The sequence below is a fragment of the Bubalus kerabau genome, chromosome 20 (genome assembly GCF_029407905.1).
Source record: "Bubalus kerabau isolate K-KA32 ecotype Philippines breed swamp buffalo chromosome 20, PCC_UOA_SB_1v2, whole genome shotgun sequence".
Taxonomy (NCBI): Eukaryota; Metazoa; Chordata; class Mammalia; order Artiodactyla; family Bovidae; genus Bubalus; species Bubalus kerabau.
In genome coordinates this window covers 34692284-34720226 of record NC_073643.1, presented here as the reverse complement: position 1 = coordinate 34720226, position 27943 = coordinate 34692284, and the positions used below count along the sequence as shown (strand labels likewise).

Sequence of the window (27943 nt, the reverse complement as noted above, 5' to 3'; positions counted from 1 at the left end):
TTTAGATACTAAAACTGATGTATCTGATGATAATGTTGATACAGTATTGAAACCCAGTCCTTCACTACCGTATTTATTAGGGAACATCTATGATATTTTCATTCTTCTCTAACACTCCAGAAAAGAAAAAAAAAAAATGTTTCCATTCCTCTCTGACACTCCAAAGGCAAATTAGAATTATTGTAAAAGTCTTTGTGTCTACTGGATAGAGAATTCAGTATCAAGACAATTAGATTTGAATGCCCAGTTATTCATTTATTAGCTGATTCAGGGCCCCTCATTGGCCACTTGCCTGAGGGCAGTTCATCACTGATTAGCACCTTGAACTCTAATCTTCAGGAATCTTTGAATACCGAACTGAGCATTTTGCTACAGAAAGAAGCTAGTGCAAGGATTTAAGAGGAGAGCTCAGAACTGCTGACGCCAGTCCAGGCACTGCTTTGAAAAGTTTCACGTATACTTCATTTAAATTTGGTAGCAAGGAAAATTTTATTCATTGCTAAATTCTTATTGAAACAGACTTGAGCTGCTTTCTAAACAACTCATTTAAGCTAAAGTGAAAATTGCTAAACAAAAAAAGCAGCCCATATTTATGAGATTGTTTTTACTTTATTTTGTCTGCATCAGAGCAGCCAGCTGAAGAACTGGGAAGAACACGGGATTCTGTTTTGGTTTGCATGCATTGTGTTTTTTGGAACTTTGGATTTGAAAACTATCAGGCAAGGTATGAAGTCTCCAGTTCCTTAGCATTCTGGCCATTACTTGCAGTCTGAAACTGAACCACATTCAGAAGTTCAGGCCATCTGCCTGGCCCCTGGGAGGTTTTCCATTTGCAGGCCCTGAGTCACACCATGCCTCCATGCCTAAGCATGGCCTGGACTTGGAAATCCCACAGACGTGGGTTCAGATCTTCCCCTTGTCATATACTAGTTCAGTTGTTGTTGCTGCTCTTCAGTTGCTCAGTCATTGCTGTTCAGTTGCTCAGTTGTGTCCAACTCTTTGCAACCCCATGGACTGGAGGATGCCAGGCTTCCCTGTCCTTCACTATCTCCCAGAGTTTGCTCAGATTCATGTCCATTGGGTTAATGGTTGTCATCCAACCATCTCCTCCTCTGTTGCCTCTTTCTCCTCCTACCTTCAATCTTTCCCAGCATCAGGGTGTTTTTCATTGGTTTCTACCAACGTTATTAATCTTTCTAAGCCTCAGTAGTTTCTGCAGAAACTTAATCTTTCCAAGTCTTAGTTTTCTCATCTATCAAAAGAGTATCTTTACTCACTTTTTCAGAGAACACTTGCAAGGTCGTTGTTCTAAGAGAGTGCATTGTACTTATGCAGGCTTCCTTGGTTGCTCAGTTGGTAAAGAATCCACCAGCAATGCAGGAGACTGCCTGCCATGCAGAAGACCCGGGTTCAGTCTCTGGTTTGGGAAGACCCCCTGGAGGAGGGAATGGCAACTCACTTCAGTATTCTTGCCTGGAAAATTCCATGGACAGAGGAGCTCAGTGGGCTACAGTCCATGGGGTCGCAAAGAGTTGGACAAGACTGAGCGACTAACATTATTGTACTTATTCAGCAAGTGGCACAAAGCATAGCACCGTTTAACAATGATGATCTCTCAAGTCTGTGGAATGGACTCATGTTTAAGGCTGTCAACACAGCAGTAATCCTTATAAATGGTTAACATTTAATTACCCAGATATGACATCTGGGCATTTGGTAACCGAAGTAAGATAGATAACTGAGTTACCTACTTCTTATCTGGCTTCTTGGCATTTTATCATCATAACTAGTGCTTCTCAGAGGCAGTTTGGCTTCACCCAGTGTCATCAGTACACTCATTTCTGAAACCATTTAGACTTATGAGTTTATTGTGAAGCTTTATTTCCAGTAAGTTTTGACAATCAGCCAAGGACAAAATGAATTAAAATACCAAAAATTACAACCCTTTGGGATCCAATTAACCCAAGCAAGGTTATTTTTAAACTTATGAAAAGATAGAAATGTTATGACGGGTCAGAGAGTGTTTGAAAACTCCAGAATTTAATTGCAAATAAGAAAGAATGTCAGTTGCCCAGGAATGTGACTTAAATCCCAAATATTCTAATGTCAGCAAAGGTTTTGGGAAATTTGATAGTACTCTCTGCCAAAGTTCAGGTGGTTCTAATTACAGTCACAAACCATGGAGAGCTTTTCTTAAGAACATACTGTGAATTTCCTTCATTATTTATTTGACAAAACCATGTTCTTGGTTTTAATTTTTCACAGCCAGTTAATTATGCTTCATTATATGATTCACAAATTATAGCATATTTGTGAAGGGGGAAGTGTGTGTTTATTTCTATAAACATTGAAACGTCTGTTAATGTCAACTCTACCAAAAGGTGATGTGATCAATTATAAATCAGTTTTATTGGAACATGTAGTCTTTCAGATGTTTCTGCTTGTTCTTTTCATTGGCGTGTGTTGGAGAACTTCCACAGAAAGAAGCACCTATGTGATATGATGTCCACAGGCCTCCAGGAATTGGCACAGATTTCCTCCTTATAAGCATTAATAATCAGCGACCAGTAAAGATGGATATAGATTAGATAGATGCATGTATTTTCAGTACAAACCAGTGTTGTGTGTGGAAGACAGTACTTGAGATTCTTAAAGACCAAAACTTTGTAGCTCTGAGTTCATGTAGCTCTGTCTGAGTAGGCTCTACTTGAGAACCTTCCTTAAATTCCCTGAGCCTTACTTTTCTTATCTGTTTAATGGCAATAAAATATCTCTATCACAGGGTTTTGTAAAGATTAGCTGAGGTGCTGGATATAATTAGCATAATACCAGCAGCATGGGAAGTGCTCAGTACTCGGTATTCATTGTTGTCTCACTGTTCTTTCAGGTGGCGGTAGAGAGGTTGCTGGTCATTGACTGCCTTTCTGTGCCTCATTTTCCTCATCTCTAAAACGAGACCACATAACTTCTAGGGTCCCTGTGAAGGTTGAATACATGGCTCTGTCACCATTGGCATCATCAACAGAACTAACTTCTATTATGAACTTAGGGATTTGAGAGACTCAGAACAAAATTCTTTACTTTTATAATCCCATTTAATCCTCACAACTTTCATAGTATTATCCCCATTCGGAAGATAAGAAAACTGAGACTAAGAAAGATAAGAACACTGAGAGTCACTTCACAAGTCACATAGCTAGTCATAGAAAGATTTTATGTCTTGCATATATTAACTTCACAGGCTTTGCTTTTCATCATTCTATCATAAACTAGCATTTACAGACTTAGACTGCTTTGTACCTAGGAAGGTAAAGGTAATGAATGAAATAAGTTGGGGTGGGAGTGGTTGTGCCAACTGGAGAGGAGCCTGCCTCATGTAAAGGGTAGCCAGTCCATTATCATGAGGAAGGAAAGAGAGTCCAGTGTTATCATGTCTCTGATCTTTCAAGAAAAGCCCAGGACTCAGATTTTTATATGAAATCTCCTGGCTATTAAATGCTTACAGCTAATTCATATTTTAAAATGCTGTGATGGTCAGAGGAAATAAATCTGCATGCAAAGTTCCATTTGTTGTATTGACTCTGTATTATTCTCTGCTGCTAAGTCACTTCAGTCGTGTCCGACTCTGTGCGACCCCATAGACGGCAGCCCACCAGGCTCCCCCGCCAATGGGATTCTCCAGGCAAGAACACTGGAGTGGGTTGCCATTTCCTTCTCCAATGCATGAAAGGGAAAAGTCAAAGTGAAGTCACTCAGTCGTGTCCGACTCTTAGCGACCCCATGGACTGCAGCCTATTAGGCTCCTCCATCCACGGGATTTTCCAAGCAAGAGTACTGGAGTGGGGTGCCATTGCCTTCTCCAGTATTATTCTCTAGAATAGTGATTCTCAAATGTGATCTCAAATGTGACCCCACCCCCAATGGTGGGGTCCCTTAGATCCTTTCGAGGCAGCTGCATGTTCAAAACTTCTTTCACAATAGCAATAATTTTTTTTTCATTGACACTTGCACGAATGATACAAAAGACACCATGGATAAAATCGCTGTTGCCTTAGCATAAATTAAGGCAGTTTCTCCAAAACGTATCAGTAACCATTGTTTTATTCACCAACATATGCTCACAATAAAATGTTTTAAAATGCCCATTTTACTTAAGAATGCCATTAATAAAGCAGTAAAAGCTACTCATTTATTTAATCTAAACCTTTAAACATATATATTTTAAACAGTCCATGGGATAAACTGATAAGTTTACATAAAAGTATTTTTTCTAGAAGGACGACTAAGTAATTGATCAGAGAGCAAACTAAACTAGCCACCTTTTTAATGAAATATCATTTTTATCAAAAAAGTTGACAAACTATGATTATTCAGATTTGTTCTTTGGCATACATTTTCTTTATTAAAAAAAAAAGTAAGCCTGTCACTTCCAAGGGAAACAACTGACAATATTTGTTGCCAATGATAAAGCTCAAGCTTTCAAGTGAAAAATTAAAATTTTGGAGAACTTAAGCTTGACAGATTCCCAGTTCTTACAGACTTCTCTGATATAATTGGTAGTTATATTAACAAATGTGATTTTTAAAATATAATAACATATGTCAATATTTGAAAAATCTGCTTAATTCAGTAAACCAATACATTCCAGTGAATATACTACAGAATCTTGCATGGAGGTAAGATCATTCAAAGTGAAGATGAATGAACTGTCATGTTAATAAGTATGGAAAGTTCACTGATACAATTTCAGAGCTGTATTGAAAATAAACTTAAGAAATGACTACTTTTTTAGTTTTGAGTATCAAAGAATATCTACAACTATCTTTAAAAACTCTTATGATAATATAATATCTTATATAATATCAGGACCCCCCTTTTCCTGCTACACAACAGACTGAGTATGGAAGCAGATATGAAGCTCCAACTTCCTTTTATTAAGCCAGGCATTAAAAAGATTTACCCACTGTAAAACAAGCCACTCTTCTTGCTTATTATTTCATGTTGAAAATGTAATTTCTTTTCATTACAATAAGTAAGTATTAACATGAGATTTATTATTCAGTTCAGTTCAGTTCAGTCACTCAGTCGTGTCCGACTCTTTGTGACCCCATGAATCACAGCACACCAGGCCTCCCTGTCCATCATCATCTCCCAGAGTTCACTCAAACTCACATCCATCGAGTCGATGATGCCATCCAGCCATCTCATCCTCTGTCGTCCCCTTTTCTTCCTGCCCCCAATCCCTCCCAGCATCAGAGTCTTTTCCAATGAGTCAACTCTTCGCATGAGGTGGCCAAAGTACTGGAGTTTCAGCTTTAGCATCATTCCTTCCAAAGAACACCCAGGGCTGATCTCCTTTAGAAAAGACTGGTTGGATCTCCTTGCGGTCCAAGGGACTCTCAAGAGTCTTCTCCAACACCACACTTATGTTTCAAAGATTAAACCAATAAATATATGTTTTAATTCCTAATTCAGTATTCACAAATAGTAGCAGATAAAGTTATTTGGGATCCCCAACCATTTTTAAGAGTATAAAGTGATCCTGAGACCAAATCATATGCTCATCACTCCTCTAGAACAGTGCTAGTCTATTATTCTATTATTATTCTATTATGGATGAGCAATGTCAACACCACCTAGGAAATTCTTTTGTTTTTTTTTTTATTATTATTATTATTTACTTTACAATATTGTATTGGTTTTGCCATATATCAACATGCATCTGCCACAGGTGTACACGTGTTCCCCATCCTGAACCCCCCTCCCACCTCCCTCCCCGTACCATCCCTCAGGGTTGTCCCAGTGCACCAGCCCCAAGCTTCCTGTATCCTGCATCGAACCTGGACTGGTGATTCGTTTCTTATATGATATTATACATGTTTTAATGCCATTCTCCCAAATCATCCCCCACCTCCCTCTCCCACAGAGCCCAAAAGACTGTTCTATACATCTGTGTCTCTTTTGCTGTCTTGCATACAGGGTTGTCATTACCATCTTTCTAAATTCCATATGTATATGTTAGTATATTGTATTGGTGTTTTGCTTTCTGGCTTACTTCACTTTGTATAATAGGCTCCAGTTTCATCCACTTCATTAGAACTAATTCAAATGTATTCTTTTTGATGGCTGAGTAATACTCCATTGTGTATATGTACCAAAGCTTTCTTATCCATTCATCTGCTGATGGACATCTAGGTTGCTTCCATGTCCTGGCTATTATAAACAGTGCTGTGATGAACATTGGGGTACACGTGTCTCTTTCAATTCTGGTTTCCTCAGTGTGTATGCCCAGCAGTGGGATTGCTGGGTCATAAGGCAGTTCTATTTCCAGCTTTTTAAGGAATCTCCACACTATTCTCCATAATGGCTGTACTAGTTTGCATTCCCACCACCAGTGTAAGAGGGTTCCCTTTTCTCCACACCCTCTCCAGCATTTGTTGCTTGTAAAAAATATAGAACGCTTCACGAATTTGCCTGTCATCCTTGTGTGGGGGCCATGCTAATCTTCTCTGTATCGTTCCAATTTTAGTATATGTGCTGCCGAAGCGAGCACTGGGAAACTGTTAAAAATGTAATTTCATAGACTCGACCACAGACCTACTAAATCAGAATCTCTGGATGTGCATCCTGGAAATCTGCATTTTAACATCTTTTAGGTGATTCTGAAACTCACTAAAGATAAGTTGTTCTACATCAAATTGTATTGATCACATACCTCATCAGTTAAAAAAAAGTTGGAGTACATACCCTCAATTTATGTATACTTACATATTTATCTATAGATTAGCACTTCTGCACTATTTCATGTATATCAGATAGAAATGGAAACATGCACAAAACTAGAAATTAGAGAATGAGATGTTTTCTCCTCTGTATATTGCACCTCTGTGTGGAGACTGGTCCATGTGGGTCCCCAGTTATAACTACATTGCTTCATAAAGTAGATTTGTAAACAAAACTCCCTTTCCTCCTGTGATTGAGTCCTGATCAATTAAGAAGCAGTGCCTCTTTCTGACCCTAGTCTGTTTCAACCAGTGCACTTTTTCGCATCAAGCCTTTCCCAAAACACTCAAAGAAGGCTTCTGTGTCACTGAGATTCTCTTTTATAAAAGTTGAGAAACAAAGCAAAGGGAAGCCAGACTACAAAGAGAATTTCTGAGCAAGCTGCTTTTCTGATGGTCTGCATTCCCTCTTTTTTTCCTGAGTTCATCTGATCTCTCCGTGAATGAAAGAAGAAACCAATGAATGAATCAGAAAGGATTGTTTTCTCAAGTTCTGTTGTTTCACTGTAGTCTTTCATTCTTCCTTTTATTCATGGATGGCTTTTTAGTCCTGAAGTTTCAAGATAAGTGACTTTGGACTCTAAATGATTGTGATGTTCCCATATTTATTTTGTAGAGAAAGCAAGAGAAAATCAAGAAGAAACATTTTGTTGTTGTTTTTTTTCTTGGTGTTGGAAGGAAAGCCTTTTTTAAAAAAAAAAGAAACTATTGCAGGAAGACATTTTCACCTTCAAGTTCCTGGAAACTTAGCAGTAAAAGTGGAAGCATATGGTTAAACTATGTAAATATATTTCCCACATTAGCCTGATTGCAAGGATGAGCTGGAGCAGGTTTTCAACATGGATTTCTCAGCTCTACTCCATCTACTGAGTATAATCTCCAGGGAAAAAAACTGGGAATTTGTTTATTTATTTATTTTGGGGTAATTTATTTTTTGACAAACATTTTAGATGACTTTCTATGATCAAGCAAATTTAGATACTGCATGATTCAGTTCAGTTCAGTAGCTCAGTTGTGTCTGACTCTTTGTGACCCCATGAACTGCAGCACGCCAGGCCTCCTTGTCCATCACCAACTCCCGGAGTCCACCCAAACCCATGTCCATTGAGTCAGTGATGCCATCCAATTATCTCATCCTCAGTCGTCCTCTTCTCCTCCTGCCCTCAATCTTTCCCAGCATCAGGGTCTTTTCAAATGAGTCAGCTCTTCGCATCAGGTGGCCAAAGTATTGGAGTTTCATCTTCAACATCAGTCCTTCCGATGAACACCCAAAACTGATCTGCTTTAGGATGGACTGGTTGGATCTCCTTGCAGTCCAAGAGACTCTCAAGAGTCTTCTCCAACACCATAGTTCAAAAGCATCAATTCTTCAGTGTTCAGCTTTCTTTATAGTCCAACTCTCACATCCATACATGACTACTGGAAAAACCATAGCCTTGACTCGATGGATCTTTGTTGACAAAGTAATGTCTCTGCTTTTTAATATGCTGTCTAGGTTGGTCATAACTTTCCTTCCAAGGAGTGTCTTTTAATTTCATGGCTGCAATCACCATCTGCAGTGATTTGGGAGCCCCAAAAAATAAAGTCAGCCACTATTTCCCCATCTATTTGCCATAATTAGAAAGAATGAAAACAGATTTAAGGATAATGAACCATATCTAGTTATATATTGTAAATGGGCTTCCCAGGTGGCACTAGTGGCAAAGAACCTGCCTGCCAGTACAACAAATGTAAGAGATGTGGGTTCAGTCCCTAGGCCAGGAAGATCCCCTGGAGGACAGCATGGCAACCCACTCCAATATTCTTGCCTGGAGAATCCCATGGACATAGGAGCCTGGTGGGCTATAGTCCATGGTGTCGCAAAGAGTCAGACACAACTGACAATATCTGGTATTTTCATTCAATGAGCAACATCCCCTGGGGACTTAGTGTAGAGGGATGAGATGGTGCCAGGAATCTCTGTTGACTCTTTCCTAAAACACGCAATGGTATTAGTGTGGTAGCATAGTTCAGAGATCCCTTTTGGAATCTGACAAACCAGATTCCACATATGATCTTATTTGCCATGTATTCATTTGTGAGCTTAACCTCTTTAAGTCTGTTTCCTGAAAATTAGAACCAATAGTATCAACTACAGGGTTGATGGTAATGATTAAATATAACACCTCGCCTGCTAAAAATTTTAGGCTTTCACTAACTACCTTTGTGATCAAGATCTAAACTTTGATAAGCCTCAGTTCCCTTCTCTGTACAATAGAGATGGTAAAAAGAACTAGCTGGTTCCATGTCTAATAGTTGAGGGCCAGGATCCATTCTCTTCCTGCTTTGTAGAAGAACCCATATTCAAATTGAGTATCAAATTGCACAGCTAAAAATGTACCCCAGACTCCAATCACGGACAAGCGTGGCCTTTGCAGTATAAGTTCTAGATCTTAGATAGTCGTTCTAGAGAACTTCCCTCCCTTCTACCATTTGCTGCCACAAAACAGATGTGAAGACTCTAGTGGTCATCTTGGATCATGCAATAATTCTGAAAATGGAAGTCACACATGATGAATGAATTCCTAATTCCAAGCCCATGGCTATTTGCCTTTTAAGTTACCTTCCTTAGAAGAAATCAAACTTCTTTTTAAGCCCCCTGGTGGCTCAGAGGTTTAAGTGTCTACCTCCAATGCGGGAGACCCTGGTTCGATCCCTGGATTGGGAAGATCCCCTGGAGAAGGAAATGGCAACCCCCTGCAGTATTCTTGCCTGGAAAATCCCATGGACGGAGGAGCCTGTTAGGCCACAATTCATGGGGTCACAAAGAGTAGGACACGGCTGAGCAACTTCACTTTCACTTTCATCCTTGCACTAATACAACTTTATGCAATTAAGGAACTTAATGCTATTTCTAATTGGTGCATGATCTCATAGGGGTTTTGGAAGGATAAAATTAGGTAAATCACGTGAAACAGCTATACAGACCCTGGCACATGGATCATGCTATTAAAAGTGATAACATTTATTTAAACAAGGCCTAGATTTCATAGGACTTGGCAAAGGTCATGCTGATTCTCCTTTGGACTGTGGACAATGTGATTTTCTGTGGGGCTAAGTCACAGCCACAGTGGAAAACAAAGAAACACACCAGATGCTCTCTTAACTGACCTCTAACCCAAACACCAGGTGAATGGAGACTGTCCCTCCCTCTGTAAAAATATCCCAGTGGAGATCAGCAATGCAGTGAGGCTTCTATTAGGTCACTTTCTAGCTCCCCTGAGTATTTGCTGTTCTCACCTGTTGAATTGTATACTTACCAAGAGTCAGCGTTTTCAAAACTTTTCATGCCTGTTATATTTGCTATTGAAATATGCAATTCAATTTTATATAAAATCCATAATTTAATATTTTGAAAAATTCCATTAGAGAGAAACATTACCCTTTTGCACATGGGAAAAATCATTTAGAAATTTGGAAGTATTTTGTGTTCTCCCTTAAATTCTCATTTTACTTGAAAGAAAACAAAAATGGCATCAAGCATGATGCTTAATAAATGTAGTTTATACAAGAATGACTACTTGGAACCTCCAAATCTGGACTCTTATTTTGAGAAAAGTCCTCAGCTTTACATTTTTAAGTTGGGAAATAATTGTACAATTAGTAGTTTTAAGTTGCACTGAAATGTATATGAGGTGTATGTAGCAACTTGTCATTTATTGCTTTCACAGAATTTTCAGCTCACCAGCTGCCATTCTCAATCATTTTGGGTTAGGGGCACACACTTTCAGCTCCATCCAGAGTCCACACTGCTGCAGGCAGTGCCTGAGGACAGATATCTAAAGCAACTCAGGGTTGATTGTGAGGGTTCAGAGAGACACATGCTCCCTTGGCTCCCATGTGGACCAAAAAAGAAAGGAAACTGAGAAAGGAATTTACATCAAAGCAAGTTAGGAAAACGCCAAACTTTCTTCACAGGCTTAAAGGGAAAAGTGATCTCCATGGACAGTGATTTAAGAGGCATCCTTTGAAGGGCTCCTGTTTGTTCTGCAGGATTTTCCCACTTGCCTCTTGAAATAGAATGATAGTGAAACTTCTTTCCCTCAAGCAAGAGAGAAAAAAAAAGACAAACAGACCTTCTCAAATCAAATACCACTGTGTCTGTGGTTTGTGTGAAGAATGCTTGAAGTTGTTATCCTTTGGGACCTGGAAGGAGGGTAGCAAGGCTTACCTTCTTATCCACCATGATCAGCATTAAAGAGTATCAGTGCCAATGCAAATAAATTATGAAACAACATAGTATCTTAAGGAAGATAGTTTTCAAGATGGTCTTCATCAATTTCTTCCCTCTGTGTGTACGTGTGCTGCTCTGCATGTCCAGACTTTAAGTGTAACTCCTTTCCCTTCACCCTGGGATTTCCTTAGTGTTTGCTGGACCAATAGAATGTGAGAATAGTCATGTTCTAAACTTATAACTCTAGCCTCTAAGGAGACTTGCAGTTTCCCCTGATATTGTGGAATTACCCCTGTTGGAATGATCCCTATCAAAACCCAGCTTCATTGCTGTGGGAAGTCCAAGCCACATGGAGAGGTCACGTGTAGGCTCTCCAGTCAGCAGTCTCAAAAACATTCCCAGCCAACAGCAGCATCAGCTGCCAGCTCTCCAAGTAAGCCATCTTTGATGTGGAGACTAGTGAACGCTTTAAATGTCTAAAGATCCCAACTGACTGCAGCCTCAGGAGAGACACTAAGCAAGAGCCACACAGAAGAGCCTATTAACCCCCAAAATGGAAAGAGCATATTGCTGTTTTCAGCTATGAATGTCAAGACTGGGTTCATGTGAATCCTGACTATGCCTATATTATCTATATAAATATAGATAATATATTTACTATACATATTATATATATATATATATATACACACACACACACACACAGTAACTTAACCCTTCTCTATCTAGTTTCTTCATCTTTATGGTGTGGGTAATAATATTACCTGTCTCACTAAGTGGTCCTTAGGACCACATATGATTGTCCTGCATTTAAAGAATATAGCATGTAGTAAGATACCATCAGCAACACTATTATCATCATCATCTTTACTGTTACCAACACTGCCACTACCATTGATACTGGTGTTTCTTACCAGTTTTTAGGAGGAAAATGAGAGACTTCTGATTTGGTCTTCAGGAAAAAGCCAACGAAAATCAAAAACAAAAATGACCAGTTTGTTCACAGTTCTTGGAAAAATGCCTTTTGCATAGTAAATACTTGGAATATATTAGCATTTATTATAATATCACTGTTTTTTTTTAATTGTCCGTGTTCCTGGGTAAACTATTCCAGTGCTCTACCAACTATTCACATTTTCAAGACATATTTAAGCCTTTTATTGTCTCTAAGGTAATGGTTCCTAGAAGTGACACAATTTAATTATTTAATATATGTCCATTAATTCACTCAACAAGTATGAAGTATCAGCACTATGATAGATATTTGGTACTGGAGATATGGCAAGAAAGGAAGACAGATATTCAATGTGTAATTATAAGAGTATAAGGGGAGTTTAAAAAACAGAGAAGCAAGACTTTGATGGTACGTTTTAGAGGACTCTAGTATGATCTGGGACTGGAATATATCAAGAAAATCCTTTCTGGCCAAGCTGAGACCAAAAGGAAAGATGAGTAGACCTATGACAGCAGGTCACAATGACACAGTTGGATGGCTGGAAGCACAGAGTGTTGGTGTGCCTGACTAAAGCAGCAGCCAGAGTAAATATCTTTAGCTAGGAAAGAGCATGTTTCCTCCAGGAAATGAAAGTAGATAGAGTATGACTGGATACAGGAAAAAAAGCTTGAGAGGTGTCTGGAAAAGTAAACAGGACTTCTACACTCAGGTGAAGATTTTGACTTTTTCCTAAAGATATGTAGAATACAGTGAGGGTTTTGGAGAAGGAAAGTGACAGAGAATGGTGGATTTGTTTGTTTAAATGGCTCTGACTGTTTTTTATAGAAAGGACTGGAAGGATACACATGTAGCCCAGGAAGAAGAGTATAATAGCTTGCACTGGGAAGTGGTGGTGTGGATGGAGAAAAATACTCTGGAATCACCTGACATTGGATAATTATCCCCAGTTGGTAGCCAGCTAATGGAGTTTTCACCAAAGATCCACTTGGATCTGATGCTACTCCAGGGAGCATTGCCTATCAGAGACACTGATTACCAATCCCTTGCTTAGTAGTCAGTAGACTCTTCACTAACAGTGGCTTGGAGTTCAGTCCCTGGTGTTATAAAAAAAGTTGAGCGATTTTGGAGTCAGAATTTGAATCCTGACTCAGCAATATTTGACTGTCATATGACCTTGGAAAAAATCACTTCTCTGTGCCTCTGCTTCCTCTTCTGTGAAATAGACGTAGCCCTAAGCATCTACCTCATGGGGTTCCAGTGAGGATTAGAAGTATGGAAAGTATTTATAATCACACCTGGAATGAAGAGAATCTTCAGTAATAAGTATTATTTTGTAATCATTCATTCTACACATATCTATCAAAGCAGGCACTGGGATGTCCCCATGTTCAAAGATATTTATACTCAATAAGTATTGGGTTAGAAATCACAGAGAGAAATGGGTGCTGGGAGCTGAGTACAGTGCTGGAGCTGTGCAAAACATAAATATCAAATCAGAAAAGCACACTTGGCTAAGTGGGTATGAGAGGCTGTATCTCCCTAAAGCAGAGTCTACTATTAAAAAAAAATAACAACAGCAACAACAAAAATGCTAAGGGTATTCGTGACTGAAAACATGGTAATTGCAGAGCCCAAAATGTCACTGGAAGTGCAAGATGGCATGAAGACACAGTTTTCTTTCAAAAGCCAATTTAAGTAGAGGATTTTTTGAAAGTCTATTCTGAATCATAAAAACGCCCCCCCCCCCCAAAGTTTTTTGGTGGTTTTTTTTTTTGAAAGAATACTATTTTAGTGGTGGTGGTGGTGGTTTAGTCGCTAAGTCGTGTCCGACTCTTGCAACCCCATGGACTGTAGGCCACCAGGCTCTTCCATCCATGGGATTCTCCAGGCAAGAACACTGGAGTGTGTTGCCATTCCCTTCTCCAGGGGATCTTCCCAATCCAGGAATCGAACTCGGGTCTCCTGCATCACAGGCAGATTCTATACCAACTGAGCTACCAGATGACTCAGACAGTAAAGCGTCTGCCTACAATGCTGGGGACTGGGTTCAATCCCTGGGTCAGGAAGATATCCTGGAAAAGGAAATGGCAACCCACTCCAGTATTCTTGCCTGGAAAATCCCATGGACGGAGGAGGCTGATAGGCTACAGTCCATGGGGTCGCAAAGAGTTGGACACGACTGAGCAACTTCACTTATTTTAGTGGCCTCCATGTAGAAGGTAGGAGAAGGCAATGGCACTCCCACTCCAGTAATTTTGCCTAGAAGATCCCATGGACGGAGGAGCCTGGTAGGCTGCAGTCCATGGGGTCGCTAGAGTTGGACACAACTGAGTGACTTCACTTTCACTTTTCACTTTCATACATTGGAGAAGGAAATGGCAACCCACTCCAGTGTTCTTGCCTGGAGAATCCCAGGGACAGGAAGCCTGGTGGGCTGCCGTCTATGGAGTCGCACAGAGTCGGACACAACTAAAGCAATGTAGCAGCAGCGGCAGCATGTAGAAGGAAATATTTGAAGTAGAGTGTGTTTATAGTGGGTCATCTGTTAGGGTGATTAATTTTGAAATGGTCTTGAGAAAGAAGAATGGAACTGAAGGAATCAACCTGCCTGACTTCAGATTATACTACAAAGCTACAGTCATCAAAACAGTATGGTACTATCACAAAGACAGAAATATAGATCAATGGAACAAAATAGAAGGCCCACTGATAAATCCATGCACCTATAGACAGCTTATCTTTGGCCAAGAAGGCAAAAATATAAAGACAGTCTCTTTAACAAGTGGTGCTAGGAAAACTGGTCAACCACCTGTAAAAGAATGAAACTAGAACATTTTCTAACACCACACACAAAAATAAACTCAAAATGGATTAAAGATCTAAATGTAAGACCAGAAACTATAAAACTCCTAGAGGAAAACATAGGCAGAACATTCTGACAAAAATCACAGCAAGATCCTCTATGACCCACCTCCCAGAGTAATGGAAATAAAAGCAAAAATAAACAAATGGGACCTAATTAACTGTAAAAGCTTTTGCACAATGAAGGAAACTATAAGCAAGGTGAAAAGACAGCCTTCAGAGTGGGAGAAAATAATAGCAAATGAAGCAAATGAAAGAATTAATCTCAAAAATACACAAACAGCTCATGTAGCTCAATACCAGAAAAATAAATGACCTAATTTTAAAAAATGGGCCAAAAAACTAAACAGACATTTCTCCAAAGAAGATATATAGATGGCTAACAAACACATGAAAAGATGCTCAACATCACTCATTATCAGAGAAATGCAAATCAAAACCACAATGAAGTACCATCTCACGCAGGTCAGAATGGCTGCTTTCAAAAAGTCTACAAACAATAAATGCTGGAGAGGGTGTGGAGAAAAGGGAACCCTCTTACACTGTTGGTGGGAATGCAAACTAGTACAGCCACTATGGAGAACAGTGTGGAGATTCCTTAAAAAACTGGAAATAGAACTGCCATACGACCCAGCAATCCCACTGCTGGGCATACACACCAAGGAAACCAGAATTGAAAGAGACACATGTACCCCAATGTTCAACTCAGCACTGTTTACAATAGCCAGGACATGGAAGCAACCTAGATGTCCATCAGCAGACTAATGGATAAGAAAGCTGTAGTACATATACACAATAGAATATTACTCAGCTATTAAAAAGAAAAGATTTGAATCAGCTCTAATGAGGTGGATGAAACTGGAGCCTATTATACAGAGTGAAGTAAGTTGAAAGAAAAACACCATTACAGTATATTAACACATATATATGGAATTTAGAAAGATGGTAATGATGACCCTATATGCGAGACAGCAAAAGAGACCCGCATATAAAGAACAGACTTTTGGACTCTGTGGGAGAAGGTGAGGGTGGGATGATTTGAGAGAATAGCATTGAAACATGTATATTACCATATGTAAAATAGATGACCGGTCCAAGTTCGATGCATGAAACAGGGCACTCAAAGCCAGTGCACTGGGACAACCCTGAGGGATGGGATGGGGAGGGAGGTGGGCTGGGGGTTCAGGATGCGGGACACATGTACACCCATGGCTGATTCATGTCAATGTATGGCAAAACCCACCACAATATTGTAAAGTAATTAGCCTCCAATTAAAATAAATAAAGTAATTTTTTTAATGGTCTTCAGGGACTTTCATGAGTACAGGAGATGTTCTTTAACATTTCCTTAGAACTGGAACCTTGAAAGCCTATCTCCAGCAAAGACATGTATTGGCTGGAGCCTAGAAGTTATTCAGTTTTCTCTTTTGCAACATTTCCCCCTTTATCCTGGTAGAAGACAAAATAGTCAACTTTTAGTTGTTTAGTTTGTTTAGTGTGGTTAAAATGGAATTGTAGAAATCATTAAAGAGATACCTTTTCTCCCAACTCTCATAAAGCAGCCTGGGTATAAAATATCTTTTGAGATTCATGCAGAATTTTCATGTATACTGAGGAGCTTATTTTGTCAGGGCCAAACTGAGAGGAATAATGATTATCTGGAGCAGTACTTTCTATGGAAACCCTTTACATGTTAATTTTTAAAGGTATTATTTATTGAAGCAATAATGACTATTCGAGTCACTTTTAATATGTTTCAGTAATGATATGGCTTGAGAACTAAGCTCTTACTTGGTAAAACTTCATTATTTTTATAGCTGGGGAAATAAATATATGGGTAAGCGAGGTGATTCCCCCAGTGTCTCACAGTTAGTTAATGGAAGTGAAAGGTAAGCAAATTTATATTTGTCAGATTCTCTTGGTTACAAGTGACCAAAAACTCCATGAAAAATGGCTTTTTTTAAGGAGGAGGAGGGATTTATTGGCTTACATACAAGTAAATTTCAGTGGTAAAACTTACCAGTTGGGGAAACAAACAAAACGCAAATAAGCAGTACCAAGCTGAAGACTTGATCAAGGTCTCAAGTGATGTCATCACAGGTGATTTCTATCCACCTTTTGGTTGTGCTTTCCCATATCTTGCCTTCCTTCCTTCCTGGACTCTTTGAGGTGGCCCAATAGCTGCAGGCTCACAATTTCTAGGTTTAAGTGCCAAGGGGAATGGGTCTCTTCCTACAAGTCTTGGATTGGCTTGAATCAGGCTGATGAGTTTACCTTACACTATGCTGTGTTCTAAGCCACTGCTTCTCAAACTTTCCATCATGAGGACCTTTTTATCATTTTTTTTTAAACATCCAGTGGGTAATAGACCAATAATTTTGTAAAATACAATTAAATATGAATTAGCATAAAAATGAAAGGAAAAGAATTATATTTACAAAATACATAAAATTACTCTGTTAAAGTGATATAAAATTTTCTAAACACTTATTCACAATTTTGGTACTTGTAGACCCATAGCCAGGGGTTGGCAAATGGCAATTCACAGACCGAATCTTGTCCCTCATGAGTTGCTAATACAGTTTTATTACCAGACAGCCATGACCATTTCTTTACATGTTGTCTAGGTTGCTTTTATGATACAAGGACAGAGTTAAGTAGTTGAACAGAAACTGTGCAGCCTGAAAGACCAAAATATTTACCATCTGGCCCTTTATAGGAAAAAAAATTGCCAATTCCTACTTCAAGCAATCCCTGTGACCAGAAGACTGTGAGTTTATGATTATCCAAGAAGTCACAGACCCATACCTAAGCACATGGATGGGGAGTAGCAATGGGATGATTCTCCAAAAGGAACTTGTAACCCAGCTACCAAAAGAATGGGAAACTTATTCTTTTTATTGTAAGAAACTCGCTCTTAGAACATGGCGTAAGGTAAACTCTTCTTATTCAAGAGAAGGGGAAGCTGAATTCCTTCAAATATCTAGTATAGAATTTGGATTTGGATTTTTCCTCTTAATATCCTGTTTTCTTGATACTCTTTAAAAATGAATACTGAAACCTCAAAATGTGCCTTAAATGAATTCCAGCTTGAAAAATTGTCATCTCAAATCCTTTGAGGATTGAAAAGTAATAAAATATGCAAAGAAACGAATAAATAATTTTTAAATGTTATTATAATAAAGAAATTAATGAGCCCAACCATGATAAGATATAAAATAATTATAAAATACTTAAGGCTTCCCTAACTCTCACTTCCAGAAATGAAAATAGAAACTATTTGAAGAGTTTATTTATTTAGAAAATATTTAATAAATATATACCATGAATATCTAAACACTGAGCTAGATATTGATTCTTTCAAGAGACTTGAAAGGAGAGAGGAGCAAACTGTAGTCAGTGGGTAATTAAATAAAATCACTGCAGGTTATAATTAGGCTATCATTTAACTCCAGCAAAAGGGAGAAAAAATAGAGATTAATAATGGAGGATGTCCTTTAGCAAAAGGCCTCTACGACAAAGTGGCATTGAGACTAAGTTCCACAAGAAGAACAGTGGGTGGTTAGCCGAGAGAAATGTAGACTATAAATATTCCCAGCAGAAGAAAAAGCAGGCGCCAAGTCCCCGAGGCAGGAAAATCTTGATCTGTTCTAGGAAATAAAGCCAACGTGGTTGGAGAGAATAAGCAAGAAGAAAAATAGTCCAAAAACTTTTGGAAAGTTAGAAGCAAAATCATTCAGGTGAGGCCTTAGGACACAAGAATTCTTTCCTGAGTCCATAAACTGGAAAAGCATCGAAGGGTTTTAAGCAAATGGACAATATGGTTTGATTTGCTTTTACAAATACTGCCTTAACTACTGTGTACTGAATGAATAATAGTGATGATAATAATGATTGACTCATTAAGGGCAACACCTTTTAATTTAGAAGCATTAAGTTACTTAAACCTCACAACTAACCTATTATTAACTCCATTTTACAGATAAGTATTATGATTACACTTTTTAGTGTCTGCTAGGAAAAATAAATATAGGTCTTCCTTACTTTTGAATACACAGAAACAGACTGTCATCAAACACAAAATAGTTGTTAATGGAACCTTACGTCAAATGTCTTGATTTGTGATTATTAGTCTTAATTATTTTACACAGTTGGTGGATTACTAAACATTGAGTAATTGAATAAAAACAGAATGTATTTATTCCTGGGAACACAGATGAATATAAACAGACTGGTAGTCATAGGCAAGTAGATACAATCCCAAACACTACCAATATAGCAGATTATGAGAAATTCTGTTTCTTCAGAGAGTCCCAGCCCCAAGCTCTTTTTTCTGTACATTTCTTCCTCCCTAACTCGTCCACACACATTCTCATCTGCTACCTTCAATCTACCGAGTCAAACAGCTGCTTCTTGATGCTCTTAGAAATAATAACATGCAAAAAAGGATAGTTGCCAAAACTTGTCTTGACCACATTCAAAGACTCAAAACCAACCCTGAAAATTATTCTAAGGCCCCAAAGAATTGAAGATACATATTCAAATCAACTTCCTTACATAAGTGCTCTGAGTAGCATTATTCATAACAGCCAGAAGGACTTCCCTGGTGGCTGACAGTAAAGCATCTGCCTACACTGCAGGAGACCTGGGTTCGACCCCTGGGTTGGGAAGATCCTCTGGAGAAGGAAATGGCAACCCACTCCAGTAGTCTTGCCTGGAAAATCCCATGGACGAAGGAGCCTGGTAGGCTACAGTCCACGGGGTTGCAAAGAGTCGGACACGACTGAGCGACTTCACTTCACTTCACTTGGGACATAATGCAAATGTCCCTCAATAGATGAATAGATAAACAAAATGTGATACAGACACAGGGGGAAAAATATTATTCAGCCATAAAAAGAGGTAAGATACTATATATACTACAACATAGATGAATTTTGAAAGCATGGATGAACTTGAAAAATTTTTTTGAAAGAGCCGTATGTAAAAGGCCACATATCATATAATTCTGTTTATGTAAGTATCCAGGATAGGCAAGTCCTAAGTGCAGGAGAAGCCTATGGTTGTCAGGGGCTGTGATGAGAGGGACATGGGGAGTGATGTTTAATGGGTACACAGTTTCCTTCGGGGATCATGAAAATATTCTTAAACTAGATAGTGGTGAGAGTTGTGCATTTTGAATGCACTAAAATCCGCTGAATTGAATACTTGAAAATGGCTAAAGTGTGTTTTAGTGATGTGAGTTGTACCTTAATAATTTAAAAAAAAAATCATTACAAGAATCATTCCTGCTAGGGAGGCATTTCAAGCAAAAAGCTATTATGTGTGCATTTCCCCAGAAAGAGGCATCGTTTTCTGATAATACATATTTTGGAAAGGAAGCCAGTGAAACAGCACTGATGGATTTGTTTTTGGATTTGAACTAAGTGCTCAATGCAGAAAGAATGATGAAGTAAATAGTTGATGATGCTGTTCACCACCATGATGGCTATGGTCATCATCATTGTACCATCATTATATAATCTGGATAACTTGATAATCACAGAAAAAATTAATCCAGTGCACAGAAAACTGAATCTTAGTGCATACGTTCTGACTGCTTTCTTTTTGATGGTTCTATTTTTAAAGCATAAATTTGTGGTGAAGGGACAAGGAAAAGATGAATGACCACATTTTAGTCTCATTTACGTACAACCAAATAAAAAGCAAATGATAAGTCCAGCCATGGAGTTTCTCCATCGTCTTTGTCTGCTATAGGCATTTTTCTGGAAAGATCTTTCTTATGATCTTTACAAACATAAAGATCTTATGAACAGCCAAGCTTCCCTCACCCAGTTCACTAGGTTGACCAAAAAAGAAACTGCCTGCCAGGCCTTTGTTCTGAAAACTAGCAGGGCTCCCCCGTGGCCACCCTAAGCTGAGTTGCTCTAAACACAAACTGTCCACAGAGCAGGCAGTTTTGTGTTTGTCTGCTTCTGTCCTGGGGAGGACCTCCCTGGACTCAGATTGTGTTCCTGAACACCTTAACTAGGATTGTAACCAGGATCCAGGCATGACAGACACACTGTCCTGCAGTGTCTGCCATTGAGACTTTCGGCTGACTTGATTCGTTTCACCTGGTCCACACGAGCACAGTCACAAGAGGCCTGCCACTGTCCCTGTCATGTCACCATATATCAGTGTCCTCACCCTGACTCAGTCTCTTTCAAAGGAAGAGTGAATCCTCTACTGTGTCTGAATGGCGGTTACCAATCCTTTTCTTATCCCTTTACTAAAAATTTGCCATCTAACCTCAACATTTTGGCTCATGAGCTTTATATTTTCCCCCAACTTTATCAACCAAAATATCAATGGCCAGTAAAAGTCTATCCAGAGGTATTATTAGCAAGGTTGAGAGATAGTGCTTTCAACTTTGTGCTATGGTGCACAGGTTACTACAATCCCTTAAAGGATCAAAATATGATGGAAAAATAAAAATTGCTCCTGCTAAAAATGGGGCTATTTACTCAAAACTAAAAGTTGCGAGAAAAGGCTGTCAGATGGCGTAATGGATGGATTGTGTGGAATGCTAAGAACAGAGTGCATTTTGCTGCATGTGTTAGAAGGTAAGAAGTGTGACATTCTGAGAAGCAGGTACTTAAGGTCTGAGTATGTTTCCTGAAACATGGGAGAGCCACCTCCTCTGGATATGAGAGCAGAGTCAAGGCAGCAAATGGCTGTACCCAAACTGTGACATGGAGAAGGAAATGGCAACCCACTCCTGTATTCTTGCCTGGAGAATTCCATGGACAGAGGAGCCTAGCATGCTGCAGTCCATGGGGTTGCAGAGTTGGACATGACTGAGTGACTAACACTAAACTATGAGGAGGCTTGGGAGGATACCCAAGTGCAAAATGAGATAACTGCAGAGACAGAGTCAGTCTATTCCGTTCAGGTTTCCACCCAAATTCCTAGTGTTTAGCAAACACAGAAAGTTAAGAACCTCTGTCAGGGAGATAGTTATACATGATACAAGCTATATTCTTCTGACTTCTGCTTTTTATCTTTTAACAAGTTCTCTCACCTTTCCTGACATAACAAACCCGTCACCTTATAATCACATTTTTCAAGTTCAAGAGCCATATTTTAAATTCTTCTCCATGATCTTATATTATTTTTCTACTTCTGCATAACAAATTACATATCTAGCAACTTAACAAGTGTTTATTTACCCATAGTTTCTGTATGTCTGGAGTTCGTAGCTACATCTTCTGCTCAGTGTCTTACCAGGCTCAATTGAAGTGCCAACTGGGCTGTGAGGTGCCTGGCTTCAGAGGGTTATTATAACTAGTTTATGTCCTTTCTGGACTCCAGTGGAAAACCCACATTGTATGTAACTTTGATTCCCCATCAAGCCAGGATAAAATCTAATGCCATTGTCATGTTTTATAATATCCTTAATGATCTGTTCCCACCTCCTTGCTTCATGCTTCCTCTCATGTTTAGACATTTGTAAAGATGATCCCTCTGCCTCCAGTTCTCCATCCTTTCCTCCTTTGCATCGCTGTTTCCTAACAGACATCTTCCTTGATCACCCTCCAAGGCTGAGTCTGGTGCCCTTCACCTGTGCTTTCTCTGCTGTAGAACTTATTACACTAAACTGCAATTGCCCCTCAACCTGACTATCTCCCATTAGACTTGGAGGAACTCAAAGGAAGAAAGCAGACAGTGCCTTGGACATCCTGTATCCCCAGTGCTTTGTACCATTCCTGGTGGAGGAGGCTTTCAGGTGATAAAGTGATTGCTTACACACACACACACACACACACACACACACCCCTCGTCCTTTTTGATAGCATTCCTCTGCTCAAAAAGTCAAGGATTTTGAAGTGAAAGCAGTTTAATCCTCTGTCTCCTAGAGAGTAGCTAGCTTCCTTGCTAACCCAGAGAATCACCCATGGTTGACCACAGGCACCATTGCATGTCCCACTTTTGTGTCTCAGGGCATCTGTGTAATACTACCATGTGATACTACCAGATTTTATGCTGTATCTAAAATTCAGAGTTCACTCTCTTCTTAGGATAAAGAAATGAAAACTCAAAAAGTTGAGTAAGTCAAACAAGGTGACATAGTTAATTACCAACAGAATGTAGACTTACACTGGGGAATTTTGACACCCAAGTCAATGTTCTTTCCACTGTATCATTTTCACATAGTAAAGAGAAAATATGAATAAAACAAAAATAAAAATGCAGGAAAGTGACAGATTTATCGAGCTCTACAAAAGAGTAAAGGGGAAAAATCGACAAGGTATTATTCTTCTTTGGCTATCAGGTAAATAGAAATTTGCTCCCTGATGTAAATGAGCTCATTGCAATCCTTAGGATTTTACACCTTTTGATTTTAGTGTGTTCTTGCTTATTCCAAAGAACAAGAGAAAGGTCAGGTATCTATCGTATTGATTTTCCAGAGCGTATATTAAGAAGACTCAATTGCAAATGCATCTCTCCACTGTGCCATTTCCTTGCCCCTGAAAGGGGAAAAAACTCATTAGATTTTTTGCAATCGTATTTCACTTGCTTTCCACATTCAAGATTGCACCCATTGCTGTTTCTTAAATAAACATATAGTATAAATATCTGGGTGGCAATAAATATGGAAATAAGGCTCAGCCTCTTGCTATAATAAATTTAAACATGAAGTAATAGTATGGAAACAAATGTGAAAATAATACTATTAGAAAATGCAATTGTCATAAATGTTATTAACATAATTATTGTCATAGTTTTGCAAGGTTTCTAATCATATATTTCTACCAGCAGTCAAGTTGAAATTACTTATTTCTTCTAGAACTTGATTAAAAATATGCTAGAAAAGGAACCCATTTTCCTTATATCAAAACAATAAAATTAAAGTAATGGAACAGAGGCAAGAGTGTGGGATCTGGGCAAATATCATGAGTTTTTATCCTATCAAGTGATTCTAAGGACTCTCCTAATTACTCTAAGAAAATAGATATTAAGAATTATATTATAAAAATCATTATTTCAAATTTTGCAAGAATATTATTATTTAAATATGGATTAATATTCCCTAGATTCATGATTTTTTTACTTTTTCATGGTAGTATTAGTTACCATAGATAAACTTAATTTACTAAAATAATTTATCTATCTTTACTCTAACTCTCAATATACTTAACTATTCAAATTAAAACCAAATATGTGTCAGGGATGGTTCTGGGTAATATAAGCAATGATAGTAACCATCATCATCATTAACAACATATACCGAGCTTATATGGGACTTCCCAGGTGGCACGAGTGGTAAAAAATCTGCCTGCCAATGCAGGAAACTTGAGACTCGGGTTCTATCCCTGGGTTGGAAAGAGCCTCTGTAGGAGGAAATGGCAGCCTACTCCAGTATTGTTGCCAGGAGAATCCCACGGACAGAGAAGACTGGTGGGCTACTGTCCGTGGGATCGCAAAAAGTCAGACATGACTGAGTGTCTAAGCACAATGCATGATTGCACTTATATATGGCAGGACTTCTTCTAAACTCCTATATCAACTGTTTAACATTTAATTACTCCCACAACTTTCTGAGGTAGGAACACTATGATTATCCCTATTAGATGAAAGAGGATACCAAGGTTTTCAGAAGTCATATAACTTAAAGCAGGTTATGTAAATCTAGGTTTCCCTGACTCCACAGTTAAGGTTTCAACCATTTCACGTGCTGCCACAGAGCTTGTGACCTATTGATTTGTTTACAGAGTTCACTCTATTTCTTTCATCATGTAGCAAACATAGATTTATTTCCCACAGTATAGAAATGAAGGACTTCCAAAAAAAAAAAAAAAAAAAAAAAACTCCTTAAAAAACATCTTTCATTGAAATAATGCCATTTGCAGCAACATGGATGGACCTAGAGATTATCATACTAAGTAAAGCAAGCCAGGCAGAGAAAGACAAATACCATATGGTAGCACTTATACGTAGAATCTAAACTATGACACAAATAAATGTATTTATGAAACAGGCTCACAGACAGAGAATAAATAGGCTCATGATTGCCAAGAGGGAGGGAGGCAGGGGAGGGATGGGCTGAGACTTTCAAATTAGCAGATGCAAATTATCATATAGAGAATGGATAAACAGCAAGATCCTACTCTATAGCATAAAGAACCATACTCATTATCCTCTGAAAAACCATAATGGAAAATTATATATATATATATATATATAAAACTGAATCACTTTGCTGTACAGCAAGAATTAAGACAGCATTGTTAATCAACTATATTTCAATAAATAAAATTAATTTTTAAAAAAATCACTCATTAACTTTTAAAAGTAAAGACTATTTTATCAGGATTAAGCACAATGAGCAACTACCTTAAGAAAATACACTTTTAAAAAATTACTTCACTCTGTATAATAGGCTCCAGTAATACAGTTATGTAAAGTTTAAAAATAAAATAAAATTAAAAAAAAAATAAAAAAAAAATTAGTAGGATCATTAGCTCTCTATAATTTTCTTTACCCACCATCAGAAGTCCAGATACACTCCTACAGTCATTGTATCTATGTAATGACTGAAAGCCTTGCAATGGCCTGGGAGGCATTAGGACCGGAAGGGTCAGCTGATACTTTTTAATCCATTCTGTGTGTCAGTTACAATTCTTAATTCATGTTATCTCACTTAATCAGCACAGCATCAGTATTAAGTAGTTAAGTATTAAGTAGGTTCTTGCCTTGAATTTTATGAGAAAGATGGAATTAAAAGTGCTTAAAAACTTGTGCAAGATTATACAACTTGTGAGTGGCTAAAATGGGATTTAAAGCAAATTTAAAATAAATAATTATTTTATCCAATATCAGAGCAAATGATCTTGACTGTGTTGTTATTGATATGTTATAAAATTAGATCTTGAAAAATTTCTCTTGAGGAAAAAAAATTAACTTTTTAAGAACTTTGTTAATCTTGATTTTTGTACATTTTCAAAACACATAGGTTCCCTTGTACAATTTCAACAACTGTGTGAAGTGCGTGCTATACCCACTTTACAGATGGGAATCTGAGATTTAATGACATAATCAGCTGAAGTTGTCACCTACATCGGTATTAGATATTGGACTAGAATTCAGGTCTTCTTAGGACTTCAGTCCACTTTACACAAGTCCACAAGTGCCTCCAGAGTGGCGAGCATAGACATGAAAAGGATGTAGAGCTCAGAGCAGAAGTGGCAGGGTGCTGCTGGTGACAGTAGATGGATGTATGCCACGTGATGGCTAGTAGATGCTGGGCTGATTGAATGTCAGGTAGAGTAGGCCAGTGCTATCCAATAGAAGTTTCTATAGTGATGGGAATATTCTATTCCACACTGCCCAGTGCCACTTATTGAAGAGACTTGTCTTTTCTCCATTGTATATTCTTGCCTCCTTTGTCATAGTCATATATAGCTCTTAAGCCCTTGAAATGTGCCTAGTGAAATTGAGAGGTTAAATTTTAATTACATTTAATTGTAATTAATGTACATGTAAATAGTCACACATGGCCAGTGGATACTGTATTTGACTGTATTGGCATAGGACATTTTTAGCATTAACTTTGGGAGTCAGCTTGTGGCTCAGCTTGTAAAAAATCCACCTGTAATGCAGGAGACCTGGGTTTGATCCTAGGTTGGAAAGATCACCTGGAGAAGGGGAAGGCTACCCATTCCAGTATTCTGGCCTAGAGAATTCCATGGGCTGTATAGTCCATGGGGTCACAAAGAGTCGGACACAACTGAGCAACTTTCATTTTCAGGAGACAACCTGTTTTTCCTGCTGACACACGTCTATTTCATAAAGACCAGTACAGCCAAATAAGTCCTCCCCTAAACTGTGAGCTCTAAACTTTACTTGCCTATTTCTAGTTGCCTCCAAAAGCACCAACTCTGTTTAATTAAACAGAGTTTAATCAAAAATTCTGTGAAGGAAGCAGGACAGTTATTATTCCCATTTTACAGACCAGGAAAATAGACCTCAGATCATCAAAGTAATTTACCCACTGAGACACAAGCTAATGGTTTTAACCATCATGCTTGTTTATTTTGTCCCCATTTCCTTTTAATCACACTATGCATCTGTACTTTTATATTTAGAAGTACAATTGGAAAGATCAGAATGGCCTCTGAGCTAAAAGCCCTCCTATATGGGCCTGGAAAAATCATTTTTAGATGTGTCCTTAAGTTGCCTTTTTCTTTGTATTCCTCCACTTCTGAAACTGTGACTTGATGTTAATTTTAAGTGGTCCTTCTTTCCCTTGTTTGCATTCTTTCTTTCCATCTCACCTTTATCCCATTAACATAGCTTTCCTTGGTAGAAACTTCTTCAGTTGGAAGAAACAGAATTCATTTGATTTAAACAAAAAGTTTATTTTGCTATGAAATAAGAGGCCAAGGCTATGATTATCTTCAGACATCACTCCCTCTCTCTCTCTATCCTTCTGTTGCTTCTCCGTTGGCCTTAGTCTCAAACAAGCTGTGCACCAGTAGTAATAAAAATGCTACCAGTAGTCCCAGTTTTGTCTCTTACCTAATCACCACCAAGCAATGAAAGGAGAGTTCTTTTTCCCAATAGAATTAACAGAACTCCTGGAATGAATGTCATTGATTGACTCAGGTCGCAACCCATCCCCAAACCAATCATTGTGGCCAAAGAGATTGTTCTAGTCTTTAATGTTGCATCATAACCCCACAACTTATTGGCTTAAAACAATAATTTTTTTTATTACATCCTATGATTTTATTTGTCAGTAATTTGAATGTGTCAGCAGGTTGATTCTTCAGTTATGACATTGACAGAGGTTACTGCATGGTATTTAGCTGGTGACTAGACTGGACAGATCTGGTCCAAAAATGGCTCATTTACCTTGGCTTAAAGTGGGTGGATGGAAGGATGGGTTCATCTGGGATTATCAACATGGTGTCTGTGCCCTTTTCCAAGATGGTAGTTTCAGGATAGCTGAACTTCCAACAAGACTAGTCCAGGACTCCCAGAGAAAGGATTCCAAGAAACATAGATAGAAGCTACAAGGCTTTTCAGGACCCACCATAAGAAATCCCAGAATGCTGTTTCTGCTGCATTTGTTTGGTCAGGCAAGTT

General features: G+C 38.5%; 1 protein-coding gene and 1 non-coding gene across 15 annotated transcripts in view; one reads left to right on the top strand and one right to left on the bottom strand.

The window, feature by feature from the left end:
* TAFA1 (TAFA chemokine like family member 1) overlaps window positions 1–27943 on the top strand; it is a 534519-nt gene that overhangs the window by 303604 nt on the left and 202972 nt on the right. The window lies entirely within an intron of this gene.
* Window positions 6447–6553, bottom strand: LOC129635648 (U6 spliceosomal RNA). The gene has a single exon (XR_008706406.1). It is a non-coding gene; the product is annotated as a U6 spliceosomal RNA (small nuclear RNA).